The 17,284-nt window shown below is 33.6% G+C and overlaps 1 pseudogene; it reads right to left on the bottom strand.

The window, feature by feature from the left end:
* Positions 1-3,468: 3,468 nt before the first annotated feature.
* On the bottom strand, positions 3,469-5,578 carry LOC113714352 (beta-amyrin 6-beta-monooxygenase-like; annotated as a pseudogene).
* Positions 5,579-17,284: the final 11,706 nt, after the last annotated feature.

The following is a 17,284-nucleotide window of genomic DNA, read 5'->3' as shown; positions in this document are numbered from 1 at the left end:
TTACAATACTAAAATTTGTTTTCAAGGTTCTGAATTATGCAGCTTGAAATATAAGCCAATCTTTCTCGGCTCCGTAGTGCCAAATTGCCAAGGCACTCAATTCGGACATTGGTGGTTTATCATGAAATTGAATGAAAAAATTATAAATATATAATTCGGGAAAAGATGGGCTATTATAAGAAAAGGGTACATATAGGTTAATTGCAATAGAGACTATTACACAAGACAAATATACATACCAAACTGGCTGTCCAACCAAGGAAATCTTCAATTCCTAGCAGGTAAAATATTGCAGTCTACATTTTAGAGTTGACATTTTATGAGCAAAACACATTCTCAACGTCATATATGCTCTACTCTTTGAAGAGCTATCCTAGATTTCAAAACTGCTATATTTAATTTGGAATCCATTGAAATATAGAATGACAACTCAGTTGAACTAGATTAATATAGTTTAGTTGTATTTGTGCGTTAACTTACTCAATTTCTTCGCAAAAGAAAAAGAAGCATACAGAAATTTATTTCCAGCTCGCGGTCTTATAGTTAGTAATAATGAATATCATCACCGATTGCAGTTACAGGGTTCAACGCCTATGTTGTATTAATAATTTTCCTTGTTTTGCAAATTCTGTAATTCATGTACATGATGACAATTTGAAGATTTGGATGATTCAACTCTCGGAATTAATTCGAGAGCATACCATCAATAATTGCAGATCGCAGTGCGAATGCTGTCCAACGTTGTAAGGTTTGTGCTCATTAGTTTGGACTGCAACCATTTAGGCTGTGTTTGTTTAAGGGACAAATTTATGAAACCTCCCCCGACTTTCAGATAATATTTGTATTACTGACCTCCCTAATATTAAAAATAGGTATAATTTCAGAAACCTCTCCTAAGGTTTCTAACAATTTCATTTAGCGAATGTGCAAAAGGGTACTTTTTTAGTGAGATATAATATAACAATATGCACTTTAATATGTACTTTTTTAGCGAATACAAATGACAACAAAAGGGTACTTTTTTAGTGAAAACATATACTCTATCCAAAATGAGTTTTTAAATAATATATTTTGAAATGGGTTGATACTGTTACAAAAAGTTAAGAATAGGGGAGGGAAGTGATATTTTTTAACATTTAGGGGTGCTGAGTGAAATTATTAGACACCTCAAAAGAGGTTTTTGAGATTATCTCTTAAAAATATCATTGACCTCTCGTAAAACTAAATTTTTGTAACAATTCAACCCAAAATCTGAAAAATATGCTTAAAATAGTCATTTGATGAGAGACATTCTATCTGTTTTTTTTTGTCCCATCTTGAATTCTCCACCAAATTGAATTTTAAAATAACGTTAGCATAGGAGGTCTAAAAGTGGGGAGGGGATGGGAAGGAGGGAAGGGGGTTTAAATGCGAAATGGTAAGAATAGTGATTTTTTTTTTTTGTCAATTTTAGTTTTTTTCCAAAATTCTTTTTTCTGACCTATTGGTAGAATAGCTTGGGTAATCTAATATAATGTCAGTATAGGAGGACTTAAAATGTTGGTAATTTAAGAGCAAAAGTAATTTTTACAAAATCTTTTTTTTATTTTATTTCTTTTGTTCCATTTTTCTGCTTTATTTAATTATTAGAATAACAAGGATAGTTTAGTATAAGGTTCACATAGGACAAAAATTTCGAGGGTGGGAGTAGGGATTGTTTGAGTGCAAAAGTAATTCTCAGGATAGGCTTTTTTTTTTGGTCAAAATGAATTTTTTTTCTCCATAGCATTTTTGCCCAAAAAATTGTTAGTATTAGCTAGGTAATTTAATATTAGGTTGGCATAGATGACTAGAAAAAGTGATGTGCATAAAAATAATTTCTTGAATTGCCAACTTTTGTTTTTATATCATTTTTGGTTTTTTCTCTTCTCGATTTCTTTCCCTAAATAATCGTTAGACTAGCGAAGGTGATTTTGTCAATTTCTGTGTTAGGATGGTGACCCTTAGTAACCATGAAAGAGGGGGTAAGCGGTATTTTCTTAAAACCTAAGAGGTAGTATGGATATTGTTAGAAACTTTAGCAAGGTTTTTGAAATTATATCTTTGTTTAATTGGCAGTTTATCTCATAAAACCCTTTGGAAAGACTTCTAAAGATGTTCTTCAATTAATTTTTCACAGGCACATTCTAAATTCTCAACAAAAAAAAAAAAAAAAGCCAAAATCAAGCTAAGCTCTTCACTACAGAGTTTAAGAAGTCATGGAATGCACGAAAAGCAGAACTAATTCCTTTATTTGATTCAAGAGAAGATTTTAAACTCTATAAGTTACAAGAGAAAAAGAAGAAATTGAGAGTCAAATTAGGAATCTCAAGATCATCTAAAAACTAATTTTTGATTTTATAGAGGTTCAAGATGGGCCCCAATCCGTGTAAAGAATACTTGGGCCAACCTCTTATTTAAAATACACTTTAAGTATTGATATGCAACAAACTCCTACCCTTGTTCTCTATATTCTTCTATTGTATTATTATGACCGTGCATGGCCCAAAATGTAATAATCCTCTTAATTAGGTCAACTTTCATATTCTTTATAACTAACTAGGCCGCAGATTAAGACACATATATTAATTAGAGTGCTGAAGCAATTCAAATCAAACGCACATACATTTTGAAATGAGAAGCTTTCCACATTTTCAAAGCACAATGAGATCTTCATTGGCAATTCAAGAAAACAAACTTACTCCATGAAATATATAATTGCCCTCATCGTACAGTTTCTTTAGTCCACATTTTTTGACATTCTGCTTCATGGCATATTTATGTCTCAAGAACGGTCATCATGATTATTATATTCTACAAGATACTTAGAAGTTTTTTTTATAATAAAATAGAATAATTTTATTAATCATGAGATCAAATCTGCAACAAATGTAGAACTAATAAAAGATGGATGGGAGTTTTTCCATATACAAGAATTTAAAAGATTAACAGCATACTTATCAAGGTTATGAGTAGGAACATTAAACGATCTAGAAATCCATGAAACTTCCCAATAAATGAAATCTTGACATAAGACAATACCACCGTCAATCAACAAACCATATAATGAATCATCAGATTCCAAATGGTCCAACATTTTGATGACCTTTTGTGAATCTCCTTTCAAAACAATTTTATTGAAACCCAAATCATGTAGTAATTGAACAACATATTTGCCCGCATATGATTCAACTACGTTTGGTTCCAATATCCCAAGAATTTTTTTGGAAAGTCCAGCAATGAAATTTCTAAGTACAAGATACTTAGAAGTTCAACAGCAATTAAATGCACTGGGAGTTTCTCCAGCTACAGTGTAATCTGATGTAAGCTCAAATACCATTAGGAAAAGTTGTACCAAATATAAAGAGCATAAGTTCATTATTATGGAAATTTTACCAGACGAATTGATAACAATTAATAATTTGTACCATTAACTTGTAGAAACTGGGAATCTGGCATAAACTTTTTAAAAAGAATTATACATGTGGTCAAGGCTGTGCCCGTTATTTTTGCTGCAACCAGTAAAACGAAAACATCAAATACACAATTCAGTCCATTCTATGAAAATGTTGATAGTTAATTTCCATGAGGCTGGAGGCAAACCGGTAGACCCTTGACGGGCACAGGAGATGAATGGATCACTGTCTTTTCAACTGGGATCAATTTTTCCAGCTTGAAGCTTCTCACCACATTGTACATGAAAGCCAGGACTTCCAATCGAGCATACTCCTTCGCTGGGCACATTCGTGGTCCTCCCCCGAAAGGCACAAAAGTATATGGTGCTGGACCACTTCCCTCAAACCTTGATGGATCAAACTTTTCAGGGTCGGGAAAATACTTGGGATTCTTGTGTGTTGTGTGTACAGTCCAAAATGTCTGCAAATTTGTGCATTTATAACACATAGTTAAGATTAACGGAAAGGAACAAATATGTGTGTTGTGATTGAAGCACAAACAAATTTTTGCTTTTATTAGTAAGCTTTGATGATTCAGTCCTTATTAGGCATCGAAATCTCAAAGTCAGCATTGTCCATAGCCAATTACGCAATACCACGTTAAGAAAACGGTGAATTTGTCACTTAAGATTTTGCTTCAATGTCTATATACATACCTTCCATCCCTTTGGAATAGTAAAACCAGCGTAGGTGAAATCCGTGACTGATTCTCTGAAGGCTCCCTGAGCAGGTGGCGTGACACGAAGTGATTCACGGGCAACATTCCAGGAGTACTTCATCTTTTCAATGTCCTCCCAACTCAGTAAATCATTTGGCCCTTTTGTCTTTGCAATTGCCATCATCTCTGTGATCATCAAGCAAAATAGTCATGTGAATAAATAGTTTTAAGTAAATCATATATATTGACCAAATAAATAGTCATGTGAACAAATTTCTGCTTGATACCTCTGTAGACTTCGTTGTAAATGCGTGGAAGCTCAGCAAGGTGTTTCAAGACAAAGGTAACTGCATAGCTGGTGGTCTCGTAGCTAGCCACAAGTAAACCAATTATGTTGTTTGAGATCTCCATTTCACTCATGAACTGGCCATCTTCATCAGTAACAAGAAGCATTCGTGACAAAAGATCGCGTCCTGCTGTTTCGTTGCTTTGCATTAGCTCATTTCTTCTATTCCTGATGATCTTCAGTAGCTCCTCACGAACCGTCTTTCCACCTTCGATTGCACCGTTGTAAGCCGTGCCAGGCAATCAATTGGCACAGAGAACAACATCCCATTAGTAACAAGATGGAAGGGATCGGCCAACCTTTTAATGTGGTCTAGATCTTCAATACTCATGAACAATCGACAAGCCAAATCGAAAGTGTATTTTTTCTATAGAGGGAACACTTTTACTTCACTATTTGGAAACCATTCTTTTTCAATGTGTTCGCGAGCCATAGCATCCATGACGGGAATGTACTGTTTCAGAGCTTCAGGCTTGAGAATATCGTGCATAAAACTACGCTTCAGAGCTGATACCTCCTTCAAGGAATTTTCAACAAATTCAGGGAAGAGCAAAGCTTTCTTCATGGATTGAGGCCACTATGAGGTTAGAAGTTTGTTCTCGTTGGTGAACAGAAATTTGTTCCCTTGTGCACCAAAAAATATTGCCATTCTTTCTCCCATCAAAGAGGTCTGAAATACCTCTGGTGAGCACTTCTCCCTTCTGTCTTTTACGAATTTCTGACTACCTAACAAGGCAGACGGTATATTTTCTCCCAGCATTGGCCATCCGGATGATCCAAGGGGAAGATTCACCCTACCAGAACCGCGCTTGCGAAGGAAGAAGACGAGACCGATAGATAGTAGTTGGGATTCTCTGTGCCACTACTCGGTGCTAAATCTAGTGTCAATTCCACTTATCACGTGATGGTAGAAGAAATTTAAATAAATAGCACATGACAAATTAAATAAACAGGACACTTGGTATAAATATAGAAGTGATACTGAATTGTCACTGAAAAAGTGGCAATGAGGATCCCGTGTGGATAAATAGAGGGAACAGCACAAGAGGCAAAAGGTATTGGACCAAGGTCTCCATTGATTCCTCCTTGGTGCTAAAAACTGAAAGAGGCTATATGGTAGCAGATGACTGAAATGATGAAGCAAGCTAGACTACTTATAGCAGATGAAGGACTAGAAATTATCCTTTGCCGGCATTCAGGAATATTATAAGAACACGAGTCAGCAACAGTGTACTAGAATACAATATTAGGAATCAAGGACTAAAATAATACTGGACTGCAACAACCATGCATTATGAGAACATTAGTCAGCAGAAGTATAATAAGAAAACTATCGCTTGCTCAGATAGGAGAAATTGTACCTTCTGAATTCGGATATTGATTTTGGGACATAACTTATAATGAGTAACAAAATTTATTCTCTTTATGTATATTATTGTCTTAGTGTACAGATCTATCATATAATAGTTCTTAAATTATATGGTGCAATTCGCATCAGTATTGGCAAAAGTCCACTTGTCAGGTGTATATTACTAATGACTTGGTATTTATTCATATAAATTTTAATGTGTAAATTTTATTTTTTTTTTCCTCGTCAACTTAATACATGAGAACAATAACTTGCATGAGTGAATAATAGAGCACAGAACATGTACATAACTAGAAAAATTAGACCAAAGTCCAACTAGACATGCCCCAATTCCCACGTGTTTGATAGTTGACAAAATTTGGGTATTGATCAACAATTTAGCTAATGTGTCGAAACTCCTCTGGTTCATCGTCATTTCTTAGTATGAGACAGAGTATAATAAGTTTGAAATAATATTAAAAAAGAAATTTCAAAATGTAGTATATCGAAATTGGGAGAGATGTTGGGAAACCTACTTTCGATTTTTTCTCTTTGTTGTTACCCAGAGTATATAAATAGCTAGGATATTGCCTTGATTAATAGAATTCTTAGGTTAAAGTTCTAAGGTTGAAAAAGTGTACTGTATCATGGGAATAGTCTTGTGTTTGCATTTCTTTCGTGAAACAATGAAATTTGCCGTCAAGGCAGCAAGTTGATTCTTAGTTTTGACATTTTCTGTTCATGCAAAGTTTAAAAAGTAAAAAATAGTTTAATTTGTTGTAAGAACTGTGGATCAAGCATTCAGGTACTTGATTCTTAGTTTTGGCTTTATATTCTTGGTTTTGACGTTATATCAAATAGTCGACCTGCAAAAAATGACTGAAAATTATAACATTTCTAAACACAAACATGACAATTGGTGGGTCTGAGTGAAGAAACAAAAATGGCATTTACAAAATTAATCATTTTGCCTTTCCTATATGGCATGCCTAGTTGGAGAAAATTATTGGGTTAATGGATAATTGGATTTTACCTATTTTTCCATCTAACTCTCATCCATTTACTTATAAATTCTCTCTCTTCTAACAGCTTCTATCTTTTCTCATAAATTTAAATTATTCCTTTTATCCATATATGGTAACTTTGTTTAGTGTGAATTTAATTGTTATATTGGTAAATTTATTAACTATGATAGAAAGTAATAAATTATTTATGTAAAAATAGATTGCTATATTTTTTCCTTGAACTGAAATGAATATGAGTAGGTATATAGTAATATTCATGGGAAAATTTAACTACTATTTCAAAAGATACCTATTATTTCTTTTATGCATTATACTATTTAATGAATATTATTACATTGCAATAAATTTACTAATAAAAGTTTTTCTAAAGACTAATATGGCACTTAAATATTAGTATATATGAATAATATATATATATATATATGAATATTAGTATATATGAATAATATGGCAGCTTTTCTATTTGAAATATAATAAAATTTCTGATTTATATATGAATAATAAGACTTAATTTAGATGGAAAGTTAAAGTTTAATTTTCATGGTGTGGTGTTCAGGGAAACTCGATCTTTTGGTTTAGGAGTAGTGGGGCATGATCAGCATGGCTTATTTGTTGCGGGATCATTGCAAAGGGAAGCTATTCTAAATCCGAAGCATGTGAAAATGTTGGCAGCGGGCCGCTATTGTTGATATCTTAAACTTGATGACATGCTAGATGAACCATGAATAAAATGTGGCAAAAGTGGTGGACTGATCTAAATTCCTCACCTATATGGTAGTAACCGGACCATTGATAGTGTAAATTATCAATGGTGCTACTAGATGAACCATAATTGTGTCCGTAATAGCCAATACTATTTAAATCAGATGCAGATCTCTCATGAAATATTCCAATTGGCTGATTATAATATCCACTAGTAAAAATACTAGTGAACTTCTGAGGATGGCTAGGTCCACCATGTATGACCTATATTCAAATCATAAGAAGTAGGTCCACCATATAATCCGTATTCAGAGTCATAAGAAGTAGAACCTGCAAGTGATCACTTAAATTCATGTCCTAACCACCTAGTACCCAAACTATTACCAGAATCATAGGCTCCATATGAATGACCTATATGAATCATAGGCTCATGAAATCTAGAATATCTCTTAGAATATGAGTTGTAAAAAGAGTCACCTTCACTCGAAAAATTCAGTTATTTTGCTCAAATGTTGCCACTATGCTTCTATGCCAAGATGATATCCTTGATCAGTATCTTGAATAGCACAATAGTTATCATCCCTTTGAGCCCATAACATGCCACCAGTATATTGGCTATCATGATAGTTACCACGGCTACCACTGACATTTTTTTTGTTGAGATTGTCTTGTGTTTGCCTCTCTATTATCATCATCATTACTACTATCATCTTTTCCACTGCAAGAGGTACGGGTTCCGGAAGATGAAATAGGTTTTGATATAACCTTTTTCTTCCTAGTACTCCTGCATTTGCTCGTAGATACTTGCTCCTTATGCTTCTTTTTTATACTAGTTATGAATTGGGACAAAGGCATACCACTATCATGATCATTATGATGACTTTGTTCTCTCTCTTCACTTTCATTGATGGCTTTATCCAACCAACTTAAATCGTTTTTGTGAATTAATGACGGCTCATTTTCTCGGACCCACTCATCTAATATATCATTTTCATAAAAAATGTGATTTAAATCAATTGGGTTATAAAAATCATCGGTGTTATTTTTGTACATCAAATTCTTCACTTTGAGTCGCATGTTGTAGTGCACGAATAGCAACTTGTGCAATTTTTCAATTGCCAATTAGTTTCGAAGTTTTGTATGTATCAAAGACCACTTACTCCAACTTCTTTCACAGCCAGATGATGTACAAGTTTGACTTAGAACTTTAATTGCAATTTTTCTTAGAGTAGGAGTTTCTTCACCATACATGTTCCACTATTCAGCTATTAAAAACATATAATGCAAAAAATTGTAATTTTAATGATGCGTATATAATAATTATCATTGTAGACACCAAAAATTTTGCTAATTCATTCATTTAATTTTTTTATTTATTTATTTTCATTATTATTGTTATCTTCTATTAAAAAAAGAGAAGACAAAAATAAGAAAAAAGAATGAGAAGTTAAAATCATTTTTAATTGTTTTTTAGGAAAAGTGAAGAAAGAAAAAGAAAAAAAAGAGGAATGAAAAATCATATTTTGTAAAAAAAAAAAAATTTTAACCTCCAGGCAATAGTACAGAAACCTGGAGGTTGTGTTCTTGTTTTTGAGCAATTCTAATTCGTTTTTGCTCCTGGTTTCCTTGCATTCCACGTCTAAACAAGTACAAGGCAGCTAATTTCATCTTGAGACATCTGGAAAATTGATCCAATGGCTCCAAATAAGCCAGTAAGCCACAAAAACCCAGCTCCATCTCCACCTTTGTTCTTAGGGTTTCGGGGTTGGATTTTCATTTAAAAAAAAGCCAGGAAAGAGATTTCCAAAGATAGAGAGGCAAGGAGAGAGTGGCGAAAAAATAGAAAAGAAGGAACAAAAGAAAAGAGAGAAAGGAGAGACCTAGGAGGGAAAGAGGAGCAGAAAAATTTTCTGAAAATTTTTGGAGCCAGGGTTGAGTGTTCAACCCTCTTTCCAATCAAATTCTGATTTCGATTCTGGTCCTTTAGGGTTCGCTTGGGAGTAGATGATTTGGAAAGAAAAGAAGGGGAAAGAAGAGAAAGTGAACATTTCCTTCGTTTGTTAGTTTTTATTAGGAAAGAAAAGAAGAGAAATGGAAGGATTTAAGAGCATAAATAGTAAGTAAAAATTTTCCTCCCAAATTGGAGAGAAATGGAGAGAAAGTTGGAGGAAACTTATGAAAATTTTTTAAAATACCTATTTTATCCTTAAAAATGTCTTCAACAAATATTTAATGACTTTTATATCCAAAACCATTCCACTAATTCTCAAAACTCCCAAACAACACGACAATCCTTCTCTTCTCTTCTCTTCTCTCATAACTTAAGTTTTCCCTTCTTCTCTTTTCTATCCTAAACTCCCAAACTTAGCCTTAGGCGTTTCTTTCATTTCTACGCTATCTACGTTTGTCAAAGAACAATTTTTGTTCAGAAAACTTCTTGAAAAAATGCCAAAATAGCCTTCAAATTCGAGCCTAAAGTTCGGGTTTTCATAGCTCTTCACCAAAATCTGCAACCTGGGTTTTTAATACTTGGTGAATCTTGCTCATCTGCGGATCTCCACGGCGATTTGACTACATAAAGCAGTGAAGGAGGTTAGAAATGATTTTGACTTGGTTTGTTCTCCTAGATTAGTTTCTCCCTCTTTCTTTTGTTCACTGATCTTGCTTCTTCAGTTTCTTTGTTCTTCCTCATTTTCCTATTTCTGCTTCTTTTTGCGTTTTCCTTGTGTTATGTTCTTTTCCATTTGTGTTTCTTTTAGTGTTAGGTTATAAAAACAAAGTATATGAGTTGTAGGATCTTGGTTGTTTGGAAATTGCTTCGTATGATTTCTAGGCAATGAAGACCAGAGTTGCAGAGAATGCTTCGAATAGTTTGAATGGAATCTATGAAAAATTGCAGTTTGGTCCTCTGACTTTTGAACAATGGCTCCAGGGCCCAAAAAGTTGCGTAAAGTGAATCAATCTCCCTTTTTTTAGCTTTCATCCTCTTTTGCATATTTTATGTATATTTTGAGTAAATTATTTCCGATTTTTAGGACATAATTAAGGTTTAAAAATTTTAATCTCCTAATCGGGCTTGTTCTTTTCTTTTCTTTTTTTCTGGGTTTATGAAAATGGTTTGTGAAATGGGTAATGTTATTTTGTTGGGTTGTGGCATATGGGTTTGATTTTAATGTCCTTTGGGTTTTGGCATGGGATTTGTCGCTAAAGCCCAGTATTTCGTTTGGACCAAAAGCCAGTCTAGCCCACTATCCTTTTGAATTTTTTCATTGGGCCAAGGGTTTCTTGCCCAAAGAATAAATGCCCAGTGGCCTTGTTTCTTAAGAAACCTGAAACGAAAAATGCAATCTGGTCCCTTTTTTTGAGCAATTTAACTATGGCTCCAAAAATTTTGGATTGCTATCAATTAGGTCCCTAATTTAATTGTAATTTGGTCCCTAAACTTTATTTTTCTTTAATTTGATCCATAATCTTTGTAATAATTATAATTTGACTCCAAAAGCTTTCTAAATTTTTGCAATTAGGTCCCTGACAACATTAGTTTATCTCCTTTAATTGTTAATCATGCTTCATTTAATTGCATTTAATTAGTAAATTTTAGGGATTGCATGTTTATTTATATTTTTTTTATAATAATGAATTGAATTTGCTATATGTTTACATTTTCTTTTTATTTATTAATTAAATTGGTATCTTGATCATTTTGTTGCTTTTGGAGTATAAATAGGGCAAATCTGACCTCATTTAACAATTATTTCAAGGGAGGTACTTTCTATTATTATTTTAAATTCTTTTATGTCTTCCAATGTGTTTTTTATGCGTAATTGCATGTTTTGAGTGATTTCATTTACTTATTTTTATTCATTTTCAAGTTTTTCATTTATTTTATTGTATTCCATTTAATTTTCGATGAGTATCTGGATGGAATTTAAATGCTAAATTGTAATAGATAGATGCCTAAAAAATATATTTAGCTAGTCTATGTAATGAATAGTTTTTATTTTTGACAAAAATATAATTAGTCAGATGAATGTAATAGTTAGGTTAATATTTTTCAAATTCCTCCCTTTAGATTGTAGTTAGGGTATCAAATATAATAGTTAGGTCTCTATTTATTTGTGTGCTTACATGCTTGTGTGCTTATATGTTTATTCGCTTTGTTTAGAGCTTTTTTATCTAGATATATGTTTATGTTTATGTGCTCTATGTGTTTATTTGTTTTGATTATATTTTACATGATTTATTCATTTATAATAAATGCATGGCGTCACCACATTAGTTCAACGTTAGTTGTTGCCTTCTCCCCGATTTTTCACTAGTCCAACGCTAGTGAGAATTCATAGAAATAGATTAATCCAATGTTAGACTCCTTAAGCCATTTTCGCTCTAGATTTATACCTTTACATGACATTTATCGTATTTCATGCATTTTCCTATTTTTAGGTTAGTTTCATTTGCATGATATTTTCCCTTCTATTATTCTCTTACCCTCTATATGTTTGGACCATATCATTTAGAATTACATCTCATTGAGAAAATTAGAAATAGGTAAGCCCATTTGTTTGATTAGGTTAGGAGAGTTACCCTTCAAATATGGAAAATAAATGAGCGTGGTTTCTCAATCTTAACACGCTCTTTCCCTTTCTATAAGAAGAAAAATTGTGTCACGAATTTTAGCCCCTCCGTACTCGTTATGTTGCATTCCTCTCTCGTAGGTCATATATATTTATATATTATAATTTTTCTTTTTTTCGAGACTCATCTTTTGCATATTTGTGACCTTTTCAAAGAATCACTCTTGGGCATCTCAATTAATGTGATTGATACCAATTAAATTTTGAAAAAACATTTCAATATTTTCTATATCCTTTAAGTCTAAATTTGCATCCATATAGAAGCATCATAATGTGATAAGTTTTATAGGTTAGAATAGAAAATTTTTTGACTAAATCTCACAACTAGCCTTGATTAGATTAAAAGGGTGCCTTAAACGTGAACCTATCAAATTTTTGTCTTTCCTTTCTTCAATTGCGACTCTCGAATTCTTTTCTCTTATTTTCAAAGATCTGGAGTCACCTAAAAAGTGTTTTATTTATTATTTATTTATTTAAAAATATTTTGGGTGACTTGGTATATCTAAACTTAATATCAAATGGCGACTCCTATTTTTTCTTTAGAATTTTTTTTAAACTATTATTTTGGAGCCAAACCGTCACATATTTTAAGTCCCATTTTAAATGTGTTTTCTTTATTTTTTAAAATAAAAAACTCAATTTTTTCAATACATAAATTTTATTTTCAAAAAATAGAGCACGACAACTGGCGACTCCATTGGGGACTTTTAGTGAGTCCAAACACTTGGTTTAGTTGATTTTTTCTTTTTCTAACCTTTTTACATATCACACTGGAATGTTTTAGATTGCATTTTTCTTTTTCTTTTTCTTTTTTAGGATTTTTACATTTCACACACGTAATCATTCCTTGTTATTCGTGTATGCGATGAATGATTTGTTTATTTATTTTCATATTTGTATTGCGCTTTGCATCTTGAATAGGGGATATAGCTACTCTAGAGCTTTCACACATATTTAATACTATTTAATCCCTCCTCTTGAAGGAAGCACTTCATATGTGCATGCATTATATTTATCCTATTTTTTTTTTCATGGGTGCCGTCCCACATTTTCTTATAGGATTAAGATTGATTTCTTTAGGTATGTAGATGGTGTGTTCTGCGCTCATAGCGATACCTAAGGAATCATTCGATCCACTAACTGAAGGCCTTGGGATTGATGACCCTTCGCCTCTCGATCCGAATGTTTGGGAATCTGATATCTTATTAAGTCTAGATACATTAGTGAACCCAATCTCATGCATCTATAATAGAAATCGCCTAGAATAGAGTCAACCTTACCCTATTAGGAACATTAGACATGATGGGAGGGATTCTACCATTTTTTTTCTTTTTTATCTTATATTCCTGTATCATTTTATTGCTCAAACGTGTTATGTATTATTTATCAATTGAACTAATCTCTCTTTGTTTTCTCTCTTGCATTCACAAACCATAGAAATAAGAGTCCTGACATGGTACTCATTTAGGACAGGCCGTCATTTTGTAAAAAGCATGTTTAAATTTTAGTTATTGCAGTAATAATACGTATATATTGCACATTACTTTAGATTTACCCCGACATTTAAATGGGGCACTTATAGATCATATTTCAATTATCGGTATCATGCATCAACTATAGAGGGAATGTTGCATAGGGGATCCCATGTTAGGGATAAACTACCTTTTGTCTCAGATATATAATCCAAGCAAATTTGCACGTTTATATTTTTTGTACCATCCAAAAGGGTAGCGCATAAGGTAAGGTAAGATCCGATCTCTTCCACGATGATGACATTGAAAATGATGGAACAGCTTTTGTACATTGCAATATGAGCCTCTAATATTCACCTTTTGGTTATTTTGTCAAAATTAGTAAAATCCCTTCCGTAAAGGACACTAAGTGGATGAAACTCACAAATGATTCTTCATTGTTGAGATAATAAATATATCAAGGTCAAATCTTGATTTTAAAAGACTCATAGACTAATGTATTGCAACGAAATTTGTGAGATTTGAAACTACAAATGGACGGACAATTCAGTTGATTTTCAAGTAAAACGTCATTTCCATCCAATCCATTTGATCAGTTTATTCACTTTTAGAACAATCAGTCAATTTTTTAATAAATCATCAATTCCATCCAATTCATTTGACCAGTTTATTCTCTTTTAGGGTTTTGATCTATTTGTTCACTGAAAAAACTAGTTGAGACATTGCAATCCTTTCAAGAGTAGATCCTTTTACACTAAATTGCTTTTTAACATCACTTTATGTGTGACAATCCCACCGCACCCAGAGGCGTACCAAAGGGGTTAGCGGACCGTCTGCATAGCTCGCGTTAGGATTCAAGAGCACAAAGCAATAAAACTATATAAATCAAAAAATTTCTATTCACAATATATATACAACCCCAAAAGAGTTCTATTTATATCCTCAAAAGTAGCTATTCAGACCACTACATTACACTATGATAACAACCAGCAGAAAGTAGACCCTAAGGAGGGGTCCTTATACAAATCACCAAAACAAAAAGAAACATCTTAATTGTCCACTATAACCAACGAAAACTCCATATACTAGTGATAGTGCCAAAAGGATCCCCGCGTCGTTCCCTGATAAGAAAAACAAAGAAAAAGGGTAAGGTAGAAACTTAGTAAGTACACAGGGGTAAACGCGTAACTTTTACAATAAGACAAACAATTACGTCACAAAGATGTCAAATCAAAAGTACAAAAATACCAACACAAGTTAAGGATACAGGTTGGCTCTAAAGCCAAATCATGTGCCACGTGTGACCTCCTGTCGACACTCCGTCGCCCACAGATAATGGTCCGTAGAACTCCACTTGTACTTCCACCGTACTCCTTATCACCCTTACTGGCCAGTCACCTCACAAAATTGCTCGAGCAAATTAAACGAACTTGGTTCACAAACTAGGTTCATAAACTTGTGATCTTAATACTAGGTTGGACTGATTTTGACCAAACCCCGGCCGGCTCGAATAGTCCGTCTAGGTCTTAAGATCGGATCTCAAATTCATCATATTTCACAATTCACAGAAAATCACCCCGAGTTACAAGTTCAAGGGGTTCAGTCCCAAAACAAATCATATCCACATATCATGTACAAATATATGCACAAATTAGGGTTTAGGTCGAGTGTGATAAAGTACACTCTCGCCTATGTACCTTTTTATTCACATTAAAATACATAAGCAACTTTTACATCAAAACGGCCTGAATACTTACACAAAGATGAAGTATAGCAAAAATGCGAAAATCCCATCACGTATAACAGTTGTGGGCCCCACTGGCACTGTCTAGCCCGTCACCGCTTGAAATAAAAGATTGCATCACATTACTACACAAACGACTACTAAGAGGCATAAATAAAGCGAATAGCAAAACGGACACAAGCGCGCGGAAACGGCAAACGAAAACGGCCGGCAAAACGGAAACGACCAGATTTGCTGTCCCAAATTGTTTTAACAACAAGTTAGGATAGGAATGTCATATTAGAGTGTATGAGACACTGTTTCGAAGTTAAGAGGACGAGTTACAACTTTCATGAGGCCTTGTTGTTGATCTTGATCTCTATTTTTTAATGTTTACAAAACAATGGATAATACTAATATCTTTTCAAGAAATATTTTCAGTTATAAAACAAATCAGATTTAAAGATTAAGCACATTTGAAAGGGATAAAGTATGCTGAAACTGTCGGATGCTCAAGAAGAAAGGATCGGATGTCTGATACTCATTGCGCAACTTTGGACACTTGAAGAACTCCATCACCGGCCGTCCGATAGGATCCTTCGAAGTCGATGAAACTATCGGACGCTGAATATGTCTCCACCGAACGTCCGATAGAAACAAGATGATTTCTCAAATCTCTTTGTTTGCTGTCGGATGCACAAAGAGCTTGCACCGGACGTTCTAAAGATTTCAAGAAAATTTCTTGAATTCACTGCCTGCGTTTGGACTCACAAAACCAGCCTACCGGACGTCCGACACTCCCAACGGCTAGTTGACTGTTCAGCTACTTTCTATCCGTTGGAAGCATTAATGAAGCACTCTTATAAATAGTGCATGATCAGAAGGTTCAAACAACTTTTGCACACTGAAGATACAAAAGATCTAGAGTGATTTTAATGAGAAAATAATCTTCAAACAAGATTTGTAATTTTAGTGGTGTGAGATTCATTGTAAGTTTTTCATTTGTGAGTGAATACTTCATGAGTGTAGCTCTGTGAGGGTTGTCCTGAGGGATAGTAAAACGTCCTGACTTGATCGAGTGGAGTTCAGGGCAAGAAGGAGGTGAACCTTCTTTTGTACACAAAAGTGATTGTAATTCATCAATTTGAAGTAGTTTGTTTGAATTAACCTACAAGCTCAAGAGGAGTTGGGTAGTTAATTGGTTTGCTATTCTTTCCTTTTTATTTACTTATTGTTACGTTTGAAATCTGTACTTTGTTTATCTCTTCTACTCACAAGCACTTGTGCTTTCTCATCAACTGCTTCATTGTGTGGTCACCTAGAAAAGAGAGTTATTTTCGGGCCTAACAATTGGTATCAGAGCTTGGTCTCCTAGAGATTAAGCTCAATCACTTTGGAGTAAAGATGACAACCAACAATGCTATGTTTTTTGAAGGACATTCTATCATTCGACCATCTATGTTTAATGGGTCAAATTATGTGGGTTGGAAAGAAAGAATGATTATCTTTTTGCAATCTATTGATATTGAATTGTGATTTATTATTAGTGAAGGTCTATATGATGCCTCTCTTATAGATGAAAATACTCATAGATCTAGACAAAAAATAAGAAGTGAATTGACTGCTATAGATAGAACTCATCTCATCTTAAATGCAAAAGTCATGAATGTGTTATATTATGCTTTAGACTCAAATGAATCTATTAGAGTCAAGGGTTGTATGTCTGCTAAAGAAATTTGGGACAAATTTAGAGAAATCCATGAAGGAAGTGAGAATGTGAGAGAACAAAAGAAGTCTATTCTGGTTACCAAGTATGAATCGTTCAAGATGGAATCTCATGAATATATTGATAAGATGTGTTGTAGATTCAATGACCTCATTAAGGACTTAGAGGTGCTGGAAA

This window comes from Coffea arabica, chromosome 10c, assembly GCF_036785885.1.
Source record: "Coffea arabica cultivar ET-39 chromosome 10c, Coffea Arabica ET-39 HiFi, whole genome shotgun sequence".
In the NCBI taxonomy this organism is placed as follows: Eukaryota; Viridiplantae; Streptophyta; class Magnoliopsida; order Gentianales; family Rubiaceae; genus Coffea; species Coffea arabica.
Note: the sequence above shows the minus strand (reverse complement) of the source record. Positions and strands in the feature narration are given on the sequence as shown.